Below are 19,851 nucleotides of genomic sequence, written 5' to 3'. Positions count from 1 at the left end.
TTTTCCAAGGGTTGGCTTCGTGAAAAATGAGTGAAGGATTTTAAAACCATTTATTTACATAATAAGCATCTTACAAATTGGTATTCCGATGTTTAATATTAACTGAAAAATCCTTTAAAAAAAGTCTGGAAATGTGAGCCTGGGAAATGAGTGTGGAATTTTGAAATTGAAAATGTGTAGGAACTCTGCATCTCCAGGTGAGAACGTTTGCAAAAACCTACTTCACATGTCCAGCTCTTAATCCTCCAGTGTGTGAATTATCATTATTACCACACCATATTCATCATTGGGGATCTGTTGCCATGGAGACCAATTCCAAACAAAGGTGAAGAACGTACGAGAGTCTCTTATAGCTCAGAGTTCAGTTGAGCTGTTTGATCACAAGAATTCTCTCTCTCTCTCTCTCTACTGACAGATTATGTTGTCCTCTTGCGTCTTCATAGCATGGAATACACATTATACTTAATCTACATGACTATATTTAACATAAATAATTGTCTATACCACTCAGTCCTAATATCATAGCAGGAAAAAGCACTGGATTTGTTTCGTTCCAACCTCCCAGTTTCCCCCAACACTCTGTGTTCAGCCATGCTTGTCAGAGCTTTTAAAAACAAGACACCCACCATGGTCTGGAGTGTTTTCTCTTCTTCTTTACCCCCACACACCTGCATTTACTCTCCGACACCTTTCTTTTGGTCGTAACTTGGTTTTTGCGGCTGACTGGGCCTCGGCAAGCAGCAGCAGCAGCAGCAGCAGCAGCAGCAGCGTCATAGGTCTCTCTCTGTCCCTGTGCACTCTTTTGGACGTGTCATACCATCTGTCACCTGCTCTGACACATTTGGTTTCTGCTAATGAGACAAGCCAGAAATACACTGTCCACAGTGTTGTTTACTTGCTGTTGAGAAACCCGTGGAAGTGCAGAGTTGTGCAAAGAAGAAGAAGAAGCACACGGTGGGTCTCAGTGGTCCTTCCAAACCAGTGGTCCGGGCTAATATTATATCCTTACCTTGACATGAGTGTCCTCTGTGACGACTGTGTCACATATTAGTGGTTATTTTTTTTTAAACACTGGAAACCTTGCTGTATTCCATGTAGTTGCTTGGTGGTTAGAACCGTAACTGCTGTAGGTTGGTTTACACAACCGTTCCAAAGTTTGGCGACACCTATGCAATTTTGGTTGTTGTTTTCCATTAAAAGTCAGACTTTTATTCATCAAAAGAGTTGCAAAATTAATAGAAAATATAGTCAAGACATTGACAAGATGAATAATGATGTTTTCAGCTGTGCAAACATCATTGCACCAGCCTTCTAACGCCATTAGCAAACACAATGTACCATTAGAACACTGGAAATTGACCTCTGTACGTACATATTCCATTAAAAACCAGACGTTTGCAACTAGAATAGTCGTTTACCACATCAAACAATGTCTAGAGTGTATTTATGAATAATTTAATGTTAGATTCATTGGAAAAAAGTGCTTTTCCTTCAAAAATAAGGGCATTTCTAAGTGACCCCAAACTTTTGAACGGTAGTGTAGCTATAATTGCTTGCGTGGGTTAGGCCCGATCTGGACCTAATGCAGGTGATTTAATCTGGATTGATTTTTATAACAATTAAGTGTAAAAAGCTTTTTTTTTTTTGTTATTAAAAAGCTGTCAGTGAGCTGGATTGTTGTTTAATGGGACGCCATTGAAGGTTCTGTCCTTGAACCAGCGTCCACTCAGAATGAGCTTTGATCCCCCCCAAAAAAAAAGGCTTTTTAAGTTGACGCGGAGCCTGGAGGGGAGAAAGCGGGATTTTCGAAAACCTTGGATTCTGACTGGGCCTAAATGCTGTAGTTTACATTTATAGTTCAGTATGTATAGAACTTGTTTTGTTTTGTTGTGGAGGGGCCACGTTCAGTGCATGCACGGGCGCAGTGTAAGAGTAGATTGTTCGGCTGTGACACACACAACCAAACAGCAGCTATTTTAAAGGGCACTCGCACTGTTTGTGTTGCTAATTCAGTCATTCATTCATTCATTCATTCATTCATTCATCATTTCCTGTAGCGAGTCAGCACCGAGGGCATAACTCAGCCAGGAAACGTTTACCGAAGCGGAGATACAGTAATGAAGGGTGGAGATATGCGTGTGTGTGTGTGGGCCTTGACATTCACATAAACAATGCCAGTGAAACCAGCTGGAACAGCCGCTGTAGTTTAGCTTCAGCGCAGATACACTCGGTATTTATTTATTTATTTATGGCTGGGTCTACTCTTCGTAGAGCTGAGAGTCTGATTGAAGACGAGTTATGCGTGTATTAAGTCGGGGATGTTTCAGATATGTCACCACTGTATAAATAAAAAAATATATCACCATTTTTCGATTAAAAGGCTGATGTGGCCTTCTCCCAAAAATTGTTGCCATGCCCAGGGCTGAAACAATTAATCTGTTATTAATTGATATCTAAATGAATCGTCAACCGTTTTGATAATTAATTGATGTTTTTAAGCTTCTTAAATGTGAATATTTTCTTGTTTCTTTGCTCCGTATGACAAAGAAATCCTTAAAACTGCATCATTTTTTATTTTTTGGACAAGATAACGGGGTTTGAGAAACACAGATCAACATTTTATGACATTTTATGGACCAACCGATTACTCGAGAAAATAGCAGACACATTAATCGATTATGGCAATAACCGGGAGTTTGCAGCTCTAGTCGTGCCAAAAATGTTTGAAGTTGAATTAAAATCCAAGTCCAAACGGAGCATAATCCAAGTCACAGAAAAATAAAGTCGAATTCCAAGCACTTTCATCATCACGTTGTCGAAGAAAACGCAACATAAATGCACGCTTTTATGTCAAATATGACCTTGATGAGGGCAAATCTTGAATTTCCTCGCAGTCTGTCGTGCAAAATATATAATATAATGTATATTTCAGGGCTTAGCAAAGGGTAGATGATGACTGACACTCGCTTCTCGCTGCCGAACTGTATTAATGTAATCCCCCCCCTTGTCTGGGAGAAGAAAAAGTCTATATTGTCTTATGAGGCGGAAGATTGAAATGTATAGAATTTATATAATTGCTTCCCCTGATTTCTATGTGACTTTATACGAGACCTTCAGAAGCCGTTCTGTCAGACGACGGCGGCACTTTCAGATATTTGGCACAGAATAGTCATCCATCTGTTGCTAAGATACTGTAGTGATGTGTGTGTGTGTGTGTGTGTGTGTGCTGCTCTCACCACCGTTCACTGGCTGCTGCTCCTGCTTTCCTTCATTTCTTTCTTGTTTCTATTAAAGTAAAACAAAATAAAAATAAAAAAGCTCATATCTGTACTGTGTGGCCACAGTCTGCTCTAAAAGCATTCAACCAACACCACAGCCGCTGAACACTGAAAATGCAACCATATCCGCACGCCTATATATTTTGGCATCTACTCGTATCTACTGGCAGAAATATGTCTTTCTTATTTTTATAATTGTTGCCTGCTGGGATCAACACAAACGCCACCCACAGTGCCAGATTTACGAGGCGTGTGCAACTGTTGCCACTGTTTTTGCAAATTAAATTATTTATTTCCTTTATGTTACACGAGCAGATCTGAGGTCCTTTTCATTGTTACTGTTGTAACACAGTTACAGTTTTAAATTGTTCATTTTGGGAAAATGTGATTTCTGGCAGTTAACGTCCCGTTAGCTCGGCCTGTGAAGAACTTAAACAGATGGCGACTTGGACCCTCTTTCTCCTGTATAATACAATATGAATTAGATGGCATAGAATCTTTTTATTATTATTATTAGTAGTAGTAGTAGTTGTTTGATAAACTGTCTAATAGCCTCTGAACTGGACCTGGATCCTGCAGCCTGCAAGATGAGGACACACAGAGAGAGAGAGGGAAGGAAAGACACAAACTAGGGATAGAAAGAACAATATTAATGACATATAATGAAGTCATATTCATACCCTGAGTGTGAGAGAGTGAGAGTGTTAGTGCACCACAGGGATTACCCCAGCAGTCCAGGTCTATAGCAGCATAACCAAGATATGGTTCACCATCTCCTTTACTGGTACTTGAATCTTCTGCTCTGCTTTACAACATGTTTGACCTTTAAAGTCTTAATTATTTTTTTCATCATCATTTGTGATGAATGTTCTTTGCACTATCTCCATATTAGAATAGGATATGGATGAATGGAACATTTATGGTTATTGTTTTGATTTATTATCTTAAATGATTGGCAAATAAACAAAAAGTGCAGCTGGGAACCAGACAATAATGAATAAGATGGCACGGAATCTTTGGGAGCTCCTATTAAGTCCGTGTTTGTTATTGTTATTATTAGTTATTTGAATGAAAAATTGTCCAATAGCCTCGGAACTGGATCTGGATCCTGCAGCCTGCAATATGAGGACACACAGAGAGAGGACGACACAAACTAGGGCTAAAAAGAACACGTTTGAATATGGAGAGACAGCTCTTATGGTTACTGTTTTGATGCATTACCCTTAAATGACTGGCAAATAAAAAAAGTGTAAATAAATGCAGAGCGAATGGGATAAGGGTTACTCTGGGTCTCAGGCTCTGTTCATTCTAAAATCAGCCATTTTACAATTGGCTTAACCCCAGGCATCTTAACATGCCGTTTCTTGATTTTTGAATTGAATGACCTTTTGTTATGTGTCCTGGTTGAATTCATGCAGTCACAGCTCCAGGACACTGCTCTTGTGCACATGCAAGTGGTTTTTATTATTATTTTTGTCCCCCGCCTCCCCTGTTACTTGTCAAAGCTTCAAAAATATGTGTACTTTCCCTCCTAATCTGACTTGATGCATCTCAAAAGTCTTGCAGTATAAAATTAAATGATTTAAATATTATGAACAAAATTAATTATTCATATTCGTCTCTGTAATTTGACTCTCAGTAGCCGTTATTAACGATCAGTGTCTAATATATATAAACGGGAGGAAAGTTTGGATGCTGGTTTCACTCGTGGATAACAGATTCCATTATTTATTTCTTTACGCCAAACGAAATTGATAGCATTTGCAAGATGTATTCATTCGTTCATTGTGTTCTTATTTATCAGTGAGGAAATGATTTTTTTTATACTGAGAAACAGCCGACACGTTAATCAAAGTTGATTTGCGTTCGCCAAAGATTGATTGTTGGGATCATTATGTGATATTGTCAAAAAAAAAAAAAAAAGTTTCAGGATTTCAGCAGATTTAAGAGTTTATTTCCCAAACTCTGTCACTGAAGCGAGAAAACGTATTAACCCACAGCTCAATGTGGCGTTAGATAAATAGTCGTCACCATTCCACATTTAATTTTAACCGTCACTTTAATGTAGTTACATGTAAAGGGTTTTGTGTAGTGAAACAGTGGTAAAAAAGATGTTTGTTATACAGTTTTGTTTGTCGTCCGTAATCAGCTCTGGCTCTGACTCGCTCCCTCGTTCTGCATTATGATTGACAGATGAGTCTGTAACGCACACACTGATTATGACTGACAAGCATCTCCGGTCTCCAGGAAAGGAAGGACCGGCGAATGATGCACAGTTTAGGAGGTCACACCCATTTCCTTTCTGCCGTGATTATCACAACCGAACGTTTCCGTCTCTCGGAAACGTTCGTTTGTAGCGGATGCCGTCGATAAACTATCTGCTTAAACGCGTAAATTCTTTGGAAACCATTGGACGCAGTCGGTCTTGATTGCGTTAAACAGCAATAACGATAACTGATCGACAAGAGAGACAAAGTTCTCCTGGTTTGTGTTGCTCTCGGATACTGTGACGTATCTTGAAAACCGCAGATACTTTCCGATTGTTCTACACCAATTAGACCCATTCACAGTCTAATTTCAAAGTCATTCTGTCTCTCCCCGTCTTCCTGTGCTCTGCGAGTATTTATTTCCCCCGTGAAAAATGAAAGTGTGAACCTTGTCAGGTTGAGCGGGAGTGTTAAAAAACATTGCTGACGAACAGAGGTGATGCAGGAGCCAAATGGGCTGCAAAAAAAAGAAAGAAATGTTCCATTCAGGAAGGATGTCACGCGGCAAAGTGTCAAACTCTGGATAGTGGCTTTGCTCCAACTGAGTGTGTGTGTGTGTGTGTGTGCAGTGCAGTGAGGCTGATGGAACACAAAGGTGGGGGGATATGGATAACCATGGATGTGTCCTCTCGCACTGAGGTTATTGTTCTCTAATGGCGTGTTTCCACCGGCTGGCCTCGGCACGGCTAAGTTGCTTTTCCACTCGCATAGTACCCTGTACCAGGTACTTTTTTTTTTTAGTACCTGCTCTGGTGAGGTTCCAAGTAGAGCTGCAACTAACGGTTATTTTCCCAATCGATTAATCTGTCAATTATATTCTTGATAAATCGTTGATCAGTGTTTGTCAAACCTGGAAATGACGATGTTCTCGAATGTCTTGTTTTTGTCCACAAACCAAAATGATTCCGTTTTTATTGATTTCTTTGTTTATGTGGAGCAAAGAAACGAAGAAAATATTCACATTTAAGAAGCTGAAGCGATCGGAAATCTTGGTTTAATCATGAAAGAAAGCTTCAAACCGATTATCAAAGTAGTTGACGATGATTTTAGTAATTGATTAATAATTTCAGCGCTCGTTCCGAGCGAGCCGAGGCCATACTATGCGCTAGAGCTGCAACTAACGATTATTTTTTCGCAATCAATTAATCTGTTGACTATTTTCTCGAATAATCGATGAATCGTTTGGGCCATAAAATGTCAGAAAACGTTTAAAAAAAATCGGGGGTTTGTCAAACCTGGAAATGATGACTTTCTCCAATGTCAATTAACCATTTCAGCTCTAGTTCCGTGCGAGAAGGGGCGATACTACGCACCGGAGCTGCAACTAACGATTATTTTCGTAATCGATTATTTTCTCGATTAATCGTTAAATGTTAAAATGTTGATCAGTGTTTGTCAAACCTGGAAATGACGATGTTCTCTCATGTCTTGTTTTTGTCCACAAACCAAACATGATTCAGTTTTTAATGATTTCTTTGTTATGTGGAGCAAAGAAACAAAGAAAATATTCACATTTAATAAGCGTTTAGCTTATTAACTTAGTGTAAAAGTTGAAAAGAATGCCACTTTCTAAAGTAACGTCTGAGAATTTGAACCCTCTCTGTGTTACCTTGATTCACACCAAAGATGCAAAGAACACTTTTAGTTCCCAATCTTTTCTCTCACACTGTCTTATCGATTTTGCGTCTCGCATCCTGCGCTCTGAAATATCGATGAACAAAATTTTAAAATAGTTTTTCTTTCTTTTGCTCCAGTGAACCAAACGTAACGATTTTAACGCTGATGATGTCGACAAACAAAGTTGGAAGTTTTGCAGGCTCAGAGGACCGTCTGTTGACTGCGAATCAAGTTAAAATTACACCGTTTGCAAGTTTTTTGCTGCCCAAATTCTTCACCTTATATAATATTGGAGTTCAATACATCCAATCATGAGTAAAGCTTTTATTTCTTGCTGAAGAATGAAATCCCCAAGTGCTATGTTTGATGTTTACTTTCTTCAACCGACAATTTCCCTGAGTAAAATTGCAATGCTAAGCCAGTTTTGGTTGACTACTCGGGATTCAAAATGCTGTTGATTCCAAATATAATTCTTTAATCTCTGTGTAGAAATAATGATATTAAATGAGAAACAACACAACACATAGGAACTGGAGTCAAACCCAGCTAACGTGTGTTTTGATCTTTGACTTACACTTGCAAACAAAAAAGCAGAATGAGTTTAATTTTGTGACATTTTGGCCCCGTCCCAATACCTCCCCTAACCCTACATTTTGCGCGTTGTCGTGTAGGTGGAGCAAGGGAGAGTGCAATTTTGCCCTTTAAATCAACCCTCAAAATGTAGTGAGCTTTGATGCAGGCTTAAAACGAAGTGGAAGATGAAATTACCCATGATGCTTTGCGAATTCAGCGAGCCGGCTGATGTTTTTCAACAAAGATGGCGGCCACATCTGCCGAGGAACCATTTCGTTGTAATATAAGCACGTTACAATGTCGTGTATATATATATGTATGTATGTAAATGTGTATATATATATGTGTATACACATATATGCATATGTGTAAATATATGTACATGTATAGAAGTAATCATAACGTTTAACTTCTTGTGCTGACAATCACCGACACTGTGCTGTCATCGTAGCCCTGAATTAAGTAAGAGTCATTTCTGAAGGTTTCTTCTACTAAATTAAAAGGTATTAAGGGATTAAAAAGTAGTATTTGATTAATTAATTAATTAACCACATGCACCGGTTGTCATTCTTCTATTTAATTCCCCCCACATTTCACACAGTATCTTTTGCTCGTCAATTCAGTTTTTGTCTGTAGTCGCTTGCTTTTCTGCAGTATTATTTATTCATGGGTTGTGCCGTACAGAGTTGTTCAATCAATTTTTATGAAGTTTTTAGTCAGGAATATCAGACCTGCGACAAACAATACGCAAGTAGCGTCTTGCACATGGATTTGTGGACATTGTTATTGTAATTATGAATATATCCATGACTGTCCCGTCTCTTATTGTCCCTGTTGGTGTTCCATCGTTATATTGTCTGGTATGTTTTATTAAAATAGCCTTTAAAAAACGTTATGGATTTAAGATACGAGTGGCCAGGTGTAATATTTCTGTAGCTCTCCGAGTTGTATCATACATCTCTATAGAGATGCAGCTCGTATACCATATTCTGCAGCTTCCGCGAACGCAGCACACCTTGATGAATGAGGCCCATTGTGCGTGAAAGAAATTCTTTTTGTTCGTCTCGAAGTCAAATTACTTTTCTCTCCGACCAGTTGTGATTCATTTGTCATCTCTCGCTCACGCTGGCGTCATTACCTCAATCCCCAGGAAGGGATGTATTTCCCGCGGCTTGTTCTCGACAAACTGGACTCATTAAAATAGCTTTGCTTCATAATACTGGGCACTTTGTCAGCGGGGAAATCGGGGGGGAAATTATACTGATTTACTGCAAAAGTAATTTGTTTCCGTTGTATTTCATGTAGGCTAGTGTTACCCATGAGGCAATAGTTTGCTCGGGGTTGTTGTGTGATTCTTATCTCCCGTGGTCAGGAGGAGCTACGTGAAGTCAAAGGAGTCAAAGTCGGGGAAAATGAATCGCTTCAGCTCCCTGACGAGGCCATTTTAGACCAAATCTGCGCCGCTCTCCTATTCTAGCTCTACCGTCGGATGCCGAATAAAGCCGATTTATTCTTCCAAAGGGCAAATGTGTTTCACCTCTTGATTCTCTGATAGTTTGTCAAGCTTCCCCTCTGCAGCCTTTTGAACTGAGGCTGATGATGAAACGGTTGTGGCTGACTGCACCATTGTCTCATTTGTCATTTCAGTGTGGGACCCGCAAAATAAATGTAAGTAAATCCCAGTGCAGCCACTCATGATGCTTTATGCAGGAATTTCTGCACAGATGAAGCCACTCTACAGGAACTGCAAATACAACTGTAGCCGAAACGTAGCCATCAAAGTTCTGTATTTTTTACTAGAATGCTGCTTTATCCATCTCCATCGGAGAGCTGCACGTCTTACTCTAGCGAGCTGCTTTGATGACCGTTAGCAGCTAACACTGTTAGCTCAGTCTGTAAAAGAGTTGTGTCAGTTTCGTGGTCTGCTGCCGACAGATAACCTCAGTGATGGTGGACCAAGATGTTAGATTCCTGCTCTTTCTGTTCCGTTAATTAAAATCGTGATTATAGATAATATGACTTAGTTTCTCACAATTATGACTTGATACGACTTGGTTTCGTACAATTACGACTTAATACGACTTGTTTTCTCATTATTATGACTTAATATTAATTGGTTTCTCCCCAGTATGACTTAATATGACTTGGTTTCTCACAATTATGACTTAATACGACTTGGTTTCTCATTATTGTGACTTAATATTACTCGTTTTCTCACAATTATGACTTAATATGACTTGGTTTCTCATTATTATGACTTAATTTGACTCGGTTTCTCACAATTATGACTTAATACGACTTGGTTTCTCACAATTATGACTTAATACGACTCGGTTTCTCACAATTATGACTTAATACGACTTGGTTTCTCACAATTATGACTTAATATTACTTGGTTTCTCACAATTATGACTTAATACGACTTGTTTTCTCACTATTATGACTTAATACGACTTGTTTTCTCATAATTATGACTTAATACGACTTGGTTTCTCATAATTATGACTTAATATGACTTAGTTTCTCACAATTATGACTTAATACGACTTGGTTTCTCACAATTATGACTTAATATGACTCGGTTTCTCACAATTATGACTTAATACGACTTGGTTTCTCACAATTATGACTTAATATTACTTGGTTTCTCACAATTATGACTTAATACGACTTGTTTTCTCACTATTATGACTTAATACGACTTGGTTTCTCACGATTATGACTTAATACGACTTGTTTTCTCATAATTATGACTTAATATGACTTGGTTTCTTATAATTATGACTTAATATGACTTAGTTTCTCATAATTATGACTTAATATGACTTGGTCTCTCATTATTATGACTTAATATGACCTGGCTTCTCATACGTATGACAAAGACTCGGTTTCTTATGATTTAAGAAGCCATTAAAATGCTTCTGGCATCAGCCTGATGCGTAACAAAAAGGCATGAATTGGGAGCGCAAACCTCACATCTCCCTGATTAAATCACAGATATTATCACTCCAAAGAGGTTCCCCCCGTGTGTCAACTTATGTGAATTAATGGTGTGTGTGTGTGTGTGTGTGTGTAGCGGAGTAACTTGACACACTTCGTCACCTCATCCTCATCATCAAGTTAAAATGCATCTGCCTCCTCATTTTTTTACTCCCGTACGTAATTGGTACTAAAAAAGGGAATTAAATGGGCACACGTTATTCTCTCTCTGCGATAATGACGAGAATATTCTTTGAGAATTAATTTTGCAAAGCACCGTTTGTGAGGTTCACGCGCTCCAATACTAACGATTGCTTCTATTTTGAGGGTGAGCTGCGTGTTTACACACCTTTTTTATGCAAACCTTAGATGTTGCGGGGATGTGAAGAGTTACATACGTTTTCACTGTGAGAAATAAAAATCCCGATGCTGCGTTTTCCTCTCCTCTAGCACAGAAACACCACGGTCGGGCTGTTTTTTTTCCCTCCATCAGCATTTGCTTGGTTCTGTTCAGTCTTTGTGCTTTGACCAAGATGAAAGGCTAAAAATAAAAAAAATTACAGCTCATCTTTCCTTGCTGTGGATTGGTCTCTTACTCTTTCTTCCTTCCTTCCACTCGCTGCCCTGCCGTGCTCTTTTCTTCCTCCCCAGTGCCGATCTATTCTTCTCCTCAGGGCTGTACTTCTGCGAGGAGCTGAATCTGTAGTCTGCCACTCTGGCCTTTTTTTACTGTGGAGTACAGAACAGAAAAGGGCTCGGTATGTTCTTATGAATCGTACGTCCTTCGACATTCACTGTGAAATCTCGTGTCCTTCGCGGTTACATAACTATCGCTAGTATTATTCTGTTGCTCTTGTATATTGTTTGCAATTTTCTTTCAAAAGGTCACTAAAACCTTCCTCTAATAGCCACACATTTACTGCCTACGCCTGACTCTGTTTGGGTTTTAAAACACCACTTACTCTGAGTGCATAAATCAGCCCAAAGACAGAAAGAAAATTATCAATAATTAACCCTTAGAGCTTCAGCACCCATGATAATTTGTCCCACAACTCCTTATATGGACGTCCTGGGGGTGCGTGTGTTTATAGGTCACATATTCAGGCTTTAAAACAGCTTTTTAAGTGTTGTTGAGTCAAAGTTATGATTCATTTTTAGTCGTGATATAAAGTAGCAATAATTGTGCAGAAGTCACAAAATTAGACCGTTTTTCTTCTAGTTTGCTCATAAAAACGAGCCATATTGTGTTTCCAAATTCAATCCGATTTTAAACATTTTGAGGTCATTTCGACACGCAGGTGTGTTTAGTTGTTGGTGAAAATGAATTTTCTCCTAAAAAAGAATATAAACACTTTTTTCGTCTCGTTATTGTTGAGTCAAATTTATGATTAATTTTTAGCAGTGATATAAAGTAGCAATAATTGCACAAGAGTCACAAAAAAGAGCGTTTTTCTTCTATTTTTGTTCATAAAAACGAGCCAAAGTGAACTTTGAACTGTGACTGTGTTTCCAAATTTCACAAATTCAATCTGATTTTAAACAATTTGACTACTTTTTGCTCAGGCGTGTTTATATAGTAGTTGGTGAAAATTAATTTTCTTAAGAAGGATACAAGACACTCTATATTGCAAGTACAATAATTTGTGTTGCGAATAATACACAACTCCTTATATGGACATCCTGGGGCTGTGTGTTTATAGGTCGCATATTCAGGCTTAAAACATATTTTTGCGATTTTGAGTCAAAGTTATGATTCATTTTATAGAACTTTTTTAGTAGTGATATAAAGTAGTAGAATGATTGTGCAGGAAGTGGCAAAATTAGACTGTTTTCTTTTATTTTTGCTCATTAAAAACGAGCCAAAGTGAACTTTGAACTGTGACTGTGTTTCCAAATTTCACAAATTCAATCTGATTTTAAACAATTTGAGTACTTTTTGCTCAGGTGTGTCTATATAGTAGTTGGTGAAAATTAATGTTCTTAGAAAGGATAGAAGACACTCTATATTGCACATCCTTATTATCAAGTACGATCATTTTCTGTGGGAATAATACACAACTCCTGTGTGTGTTTTTATAGGTCGCATATTCAGGCTTCAAAATATATTTTTATGTATTTTTGAGTCAAAGTTGTGATTATTTTTTTAGTAGTGATATAAAGTAGCTATAATTGTGCAAACTTTGAACTGCGACTGTGTTTCCAATTTTCACAAATTCAATCTGATTTTAAACAATTTGAGTACTTTTTGTTCAGGTGTGTTTATATAGTAGTTGGTGAAAATGAATTTTCTTAAAAAAAGGGATATAAGACACTAAAGTTTCTGTATTTGCTGTACGTTTGTGAAAAAGCTGCTGAAATGCTCTGTGTTCTAAGGGTCAACACAATTTTGTCACATGGATTGGTTGTTCTCCAAAATGTCTACTAATATATGCAACCATGGCTTTTTTATTGTTTAGGCAACAACTATTATTTTTTTAGTCAGAAACATCCCCCTAAAAAGATGATGCTACAGTTACTTTGAGACAGACAAACATTCTCAAACCGTCTCTTTCACTCTTCGTCAACCGTTACACCTCAGAGTGAACCTTGTGCACCAGAGCTGGAATTAATTACTGCTGCAATTTATGCAAGTGTATGACATTCAGAGGGCGAGTGAGAAAGAAACTGCCTACTTGTGTTCCCTTCACCTTTGAAGACTCTTGACTCGGCTCCTGATTCGTACCTGAGCTCACCTCGCTGCATCGGCTCTTTTTTCTGTCTATGTCTTGTGACGCGGTCGCAGCTGCTTGTGACGATGTGATTTGTCAGGTTACTAACACTACAGCTGTAGCCGGCGCGGTTGCTTCAGTGAACACATCCAGTTTCTCTCCATGCCACGCTGACTTTGTATTGTATGCTCAGAGTTTGTCGGAGTTGTTCTAAGGTCAGCTGTCACTTAAGTTTAGTGAAGGCAAAGTTGGCGCTCTGTGCTCAGCCAGGGCCACACTGGAAATGTGTGCAGTCATTGCTCGATGGCTTTGTCCCTGATCTGCTGCTTTGCCTTGGTTTGAAATTTGCCATGAATAATACACTATTGACGAAGCCTCCGTATGGAGCCGTTAATCAGTAGATGCTGCACAATATCACAATATACAGTATGTATTATGGTATGTAGGTATTTTTTGGTGTAATATATGTAATAATTGCGATATGAATCGCGATATCAGGGGAGGGAACGGCCATTTTTACATCATTGTTGTCGGTTTCATTTGAAAAACATATTTAAAATGTTTTCTTCAGTCTGTAGAATCTAAAATGATACAATCACACGTATTTGAAAATTGAAAATTACAGTAGGCTGCCTTGGGATTCCGATAAAATTTCGATTAATTGTTCAGCCCTAATATAATTATTGATCAGCAAAAGTGATTAATTGCATTAAAGTGCTTCGAGTTGCGCTTTGACATAAGCTGTGAATCAGTCGACGCTGCAAATACTTCACTATATAATTTAGAGCTGAAACGGTGAATCGATTATTAATCGATTACTAAATTAATCGTCAGCTGTTTTGATAATCGATTAATCGCTTTGAAGCTTTTTTCCTGATTAAAACAAGGTTTCTGATTGTTTTAGCTTCTTAAATGTGAATATTGTCTTCGTTTCTTTGCTCCATATAACAAAGAAAACATTTTGTTTGTGGACAAAACAAGACATTCGAGAACGTCGTCATTTCCAGGTTTGACAAAAATCGATCAAAGCTTTTTAAAATAATCGTTAGTTGCAGCTCTGATCTACTGAATTATTGTTGTAAGGGAGCAAAACTGATTGATTGCGCTAAAGTGAATTGACGGTCTCAGACGACCGTCCTCTTAGTCTGACAGTCGCTCGACACCTGGACGTCGAGTTATGCTTCCGTGCGGTGGAAAACCAGGATTACGGAATGACGTAAAGCGTTATTTAAAAGACACGGACAGCCCGTCCGTCTTGCTCGGCTGCGTCCTGTCAGCTCGCTGATTCCAACACTTGCAGCAGCTCGGGCAGTGGCGTCAGAGTGTGAGCAGAACGGAAAAGGCTTACTCAGCCTTTTCCCACATAATAAATGAACAAAAAGAGGAATGCATTAGTATGAAAAATGCAAAAATGGTGAGTAATGTGACCCAGTATTTGCTGGCTCTCGACTCCAAGCTGGTGATGCAGGCAGTTTTTTTTCTGTTTATGCTCTCTTGTTTTGGATTGATCTTACTATGAAGCAGAGCGATGCATCTCTCAGTAGAGAGACTGGCCTGTTAATATTCCTTGTTTATCACCACTCATTTGCAATATTTTTCCACCCGCCGCTGACGTGTCAAGGTTTTGCTGCGCTAGTGTGGCCTTACTGCAGATTATGATTATCACTGTATCCAGAGTATATACATTTAATGGTTTATGTGGAGAGGGCAATTGTGACAGTTAGAGCAAGAGCGTAATGCTGTCTCAAAGGAAACATGCTTCTGGTTCTTAAGGATGTTTTTCCCGTCATTCAAAAGGATCCTCACTGCCTGGTGAGGATTTTCTGGGCTAAATATGCCTGGTTAGTAGAGAAGATTATTGCAATTTTTTTACCTTGTACCTCTTGGGTCATTCTTTTGAAAAATTCCATTTGCCACGTCCATTTCCAACTGTCTCTTACATCAGAATTTCATTGTCTGGACCTATTTTGACATCAAATAATAGGTAAAATGTCACATTTCTATATCAGAAAGCCTTCTTATAGCTCCTTCTGTAAAAAATCTGCACAAACACAACATTATTCCAGCAAAACTTTGATTACAAAATGTACAAAAATGGTTGGCCAATGTATTTGCTCACGAGGAGCTGAATCCTTTGCTTACTACAGTACATTTTTACCTGAACATCAGAATCAATGGACATTTTTTTCACATCGACATCCATAATGTGAATAAACCTTTTGTCCATGTTTGTAGAAAATATTCTGATATAAAAGAGAGGGATATAAAAAGGATATCAGATTTATTAGTTAGAATTTTTACAGATCATTCAACACCAAAATCACTGAAATCAGCCCAGGAAATGGAATTCTGATGTCAAAGATGGTTGGAAATGGGGCCATTTTGAAATGTGCGTGGCTAATGGAACATTCAGTCAAATCTTGGTGCTTCTTTTCAGTTGTGAAATATTTTTTTTTTGCTAATCTGCTCTACTAGGTGATTGTGAGAGTCTTACAATGTTTGGTGGTCTCAAGTTCTGCCTCAAAACCAGTCCTGACCTTGGATTTTGGACCTCAGTACTAGTCCAAAAATGGAGGAAGCGGTGTTGTGCACCATCGACTCATATTTAACCTTGGCGTGTGTTTAACTGCTTCGCCAAAAGAGCGACGGTTTACACGCAGTAATGAGACAGCTGTCGATGACACAAATGCGTCGTTGAGGCGTCAACTTTCTGAATTGATGGTCTCTCATTAGTGTCTGCGCTGCGTGTGTTTGTTTTTCAGTGGAATTGTGTTGCCTCAAAGCTCAGTGTGTTCATGTACTGGTGTCCTTCCAACGCAGTATTTAAATGGATCAATAGGCAGGGTTTTTTTTTTTTTTCTCCAAAGTTGGGATTGAGCCACCTCTGACAAAAAGCCAGGAATTGGCCCTTTTAAAATTGCACGAGGTGGCACATGCATTTATCATTCTGCTATCTCAAAAACATATTGTTGGAGTAAATTCAGCTCTGTTCACGTTGGGAAAACTCCAATAAACTTATAGATGCACAAAAGTTTGGGGTCACCGATACAATTTTTGTTGTGTTTTCCGTTAAAAGTCAGACTTTTATTCATCAAAAGATCTGCAAAATGTATAGAAAATTAGATATAATGATTTTTATTCCAAATAAAACTGTTTTCAGCTGTGCTAACAAGGGTTTTCTAATCATCCAATAGCCTTCTAACGCCATTAGCAAACGCGTTGTACCATTAGAACACTGGAAATGGGCGTCTATACACCTATGTATATATACCTTTTAAAGGTCACATAGAGTGGTCCTGTTGCACATATGTTAGTTATGGAGGTCTACTTACATACATTAACTTGTTTTTATGGTCAAAAACCTCCTAGTTGCTGTAAACGAGCCGATAGAAATCCTCTTTTCTGACGGTGTTTTTCTGCTGCGAGATTTCAGAGTGAACTTTCACCCCCAGAAGACAGAGTCTTGTGATTGGCCAGTACTATCCAGCACATCCGTTCTCAGAAGCGCAGCGCCCCCCTCTGGAACGGTGGATGCACTGCTCCTCATTATCAAAACATTGTTTTAACAGTGTTTAAAAATAGCTTCGTCACTCCCCGCCGCAGTCCCTTTTATGACTTTAAACCGGAGTCAGACCCAGAGTCAGAAGACACTGTTGCTCGTGAAACACCTCCACAACGGACGTTATTCTTCTTCTGCGGTTCAATGTACGCAACCGGATGTGCCCGGACTAGTGCCCGGAGCAGGACGATCGGTTGTTCTGGAGAACAGCTGTTTACGTAACTATTACGGGATTTTCAGTGATCTCGTTGAGCCCCGAGATTACAATAAAACACAACATTCTCAGCAATGGCTGAACTGTTTGTTTAGAACCGTCAGGGCTTCATAAACAAGGTAATGACGCAGATACACACCAAAAAACAGCGTTAATAGGAACTTCCGGTCTAGTTCCGCTTTAAAAACCACATTAACAATGTATAGAGTGTATTTTATGATTAATTTAATGTTAGATTCATTGAAAAAAAAAGTGCTTTTCCTTCAAAAACGAGTACATTTCTATGTGATCCTAAACATTTGAATGGTAGTGTATCTGCATTAAAGCTGAACATTGTGTACATCTCTGCAATTATCTAAAGGAAAATTGAGATCCTGCACGCCGTTAATCAACAAAAATGTCAATGAACCAATCACTTGAAGTAAAACCATTTACATTTGTTGTCATCATACATAGCTGAGCCAGTACAAAGACAATGTACAGTATAGAGTATAAATCAATCAAGGCAGCATGACGTGACTGCATCAAATTCATCTTCCTGAGCGAAGACCCTGTTGTTTCTGTGCAGGGCTAAATACTCAGAGTTATTAGCGGGGAGGTTGTCCGTGGACAGCTGCCAACAATGGAGGCGTAAAGAGAAGAGAGGCCTCATTAAGAGTCGTCTCATCACACTGCTGCAATTAAGTGCGCTTTAGCAGCTTTCCAGCCTTTCTGCGCGGACCGATGAGAAGAAGACGAGGCAGTGGGTGAGGGTGAGAGTACGAAAGGCATTCTTCTCTGTAAGGGCGTAAAAACAATATAGATGTATATTCTCTCTCTCCGTCTCTAATTATCTTGTCAACGCCTAAAAGTGGTATTTAGCATAACGCTCGTTTTAATCACCCCGTGTTGTTGATATTCATACATAACTGCCTTTTTAGTGCACCGCGTCTCAGATGAGCGATTTTTAAATTCTATTTCATATGCAATAAAACGTCCGCAGCCTCGGCAGGTACTCTGCTTCACGCAAGGATTCATGGCAGCCGATCTTGGTGTTAAAGCCGTGAATTAGCATCTAAATTACCTCAGACTCGCAGTTTGAACTCGATAACGAAACCTCAAAGAGACGTCTTTGAGGTTTCATCTTTCCATGTGTGAGTATAACCTGTGTTTTGTGGACTTGGTGTTGTGGACTTTTTCAGTCTTTAAGTCGATCTAAGAGCTCGGATATGAGATCAACGCCATTGTATCTTCTGTATTTGCACATATCCCAAGTCATTTAGGATTTGCTGAGCTTGGAACGTGGCGTTTGGAAGTATTATTATTATTATTATTATTATTATTAGGGATGCACCGACCCACTTTTTACACTTCGGATCCGATCTGTGTTCGATCTACAAACACAACGCAAGGTTTTGGGTCCTAAAACACCGTTTCTGTTTGGAAGGACGCTAAATCATTGATTTAATTATTTGGCATTTAAAAAAAATAATAAATTGTCGACCAAGTTCACGTGATAACGGCCAAAAGCCGGCATGTCCTGGCTAACGTAAACCCTGGCTAACCCCGGCTGGAATTGTGTTTTCCTGGTTAACTCCTGGTCATTAATGCTAGCCTGCTAGCTGGCTGTAAACTGTGGAAAGGATTTTCCTGAACTGAGATGTACATCATTACTCTGTCTCATTGAGACCCGCTTCCGATCAGGAAATCCATTCCACTTTTTGCAGCCAGCTAGCAGAGCAGTCAGGGAATCTCTACAGTTGGATCAGAAATTTACGATCCGTGAATTACGTCTGTATCGGAACCCGATACCTAAACTGGATCGGATCGGCCCCATCCCAAATTATTTTTATTACTTTAGAGCTGAAACAGTTAATTGATGAATCAATTACTCAATCACTTACAACTATTTTGATCATCGATTCATCGGTTTGAAGCTTTTTTCTCGATTAAAACCAGATTTCTGATTGTTTTAGCTTCTTAAATGTGATTATTTTCTTGGTTTCTTTGCTCCACATAAACAAAGAAATCAGTCGTCAAAACATTGTCATTTCCAGGTTTGACAAACACTGATTAACCTGCAGCTCTAGTATCAGCACATATCCTCGGTCATTTACCAGGTGAGAAGCATCTAATAAATAAAAGAAGCTTTATGGAAATTGTCGAGCTCGGAACGCAGCATTTGGAAATATCATTGTTATTATTATTATTATGACTTCATTCATCATACCTGCACATTCTCAGACTGAACTCTTGACGTTATCCTATTCACACAGATTAACATTTTCCGTAGCAAACCAGACCAAACGTACGCGTAAACAGAGTCGCTCTGTAATCTAATGAAAAACAAAAACATGTCAATCCAAGTGCAGCATGCTGATGTTGTTGTTTATTTTGCCACGCTAACAGAACCGTCGTACGCTAGCTCCCAGCTCACACTTGTGACCGCCATCATAGCGACCCGTCGTCGTAGCTCGCGCGTCACCTGTCACGTTCGCGCTCATTTCAGTCGGCTTTAACATCGGACGGATATCAGAGACGAGAGTGTGGAGTCGGAAATCCCCACAGCAAAACGTGATCGCAAATGTTTCATGAGACGGGAGACACCGAGCGTGTAAATAAATGATTAGCAGTACATCTGCTCCAAAAAACAAGCCCCTTATTTATTCAAAAGAGA

General features: G+C 39.0%; 1 protein-coding gene across 1 annotated transcript in view; it reads left to right on the top strand.

The window, feature by feature from the left end:
- The window catches only part of ctdp1 (CTD (carboxy-terminal domain, RNA polymerase II, polypeptide A) phosphatase, subunit 1), a gene marked incomplete at both ends in the record, with an annotated part of 61,941 nt that overhangs the window by 34,983 nt on the left and 7,107 nt on the right, over positions 1-19,851 (top strand). The window lies entirely within an intron of this gene.

This window comes from Microchirus variegatus (genome assembly GCF_963457635.1).
Source record: "Microchirus variegatus genome assembly, chromosome: 13".
Lineage (NCBI taxonomy): Eukaryota > Metazoa > Chordata > Actinopteri > Pleuronectiformes > Soleidae > Microchirus > Microchirus variegatus.
Note: the sequence above shows the minus strand (reverse complement) of the source record. Positions and strands in the feature narration are given on the sequence as shown.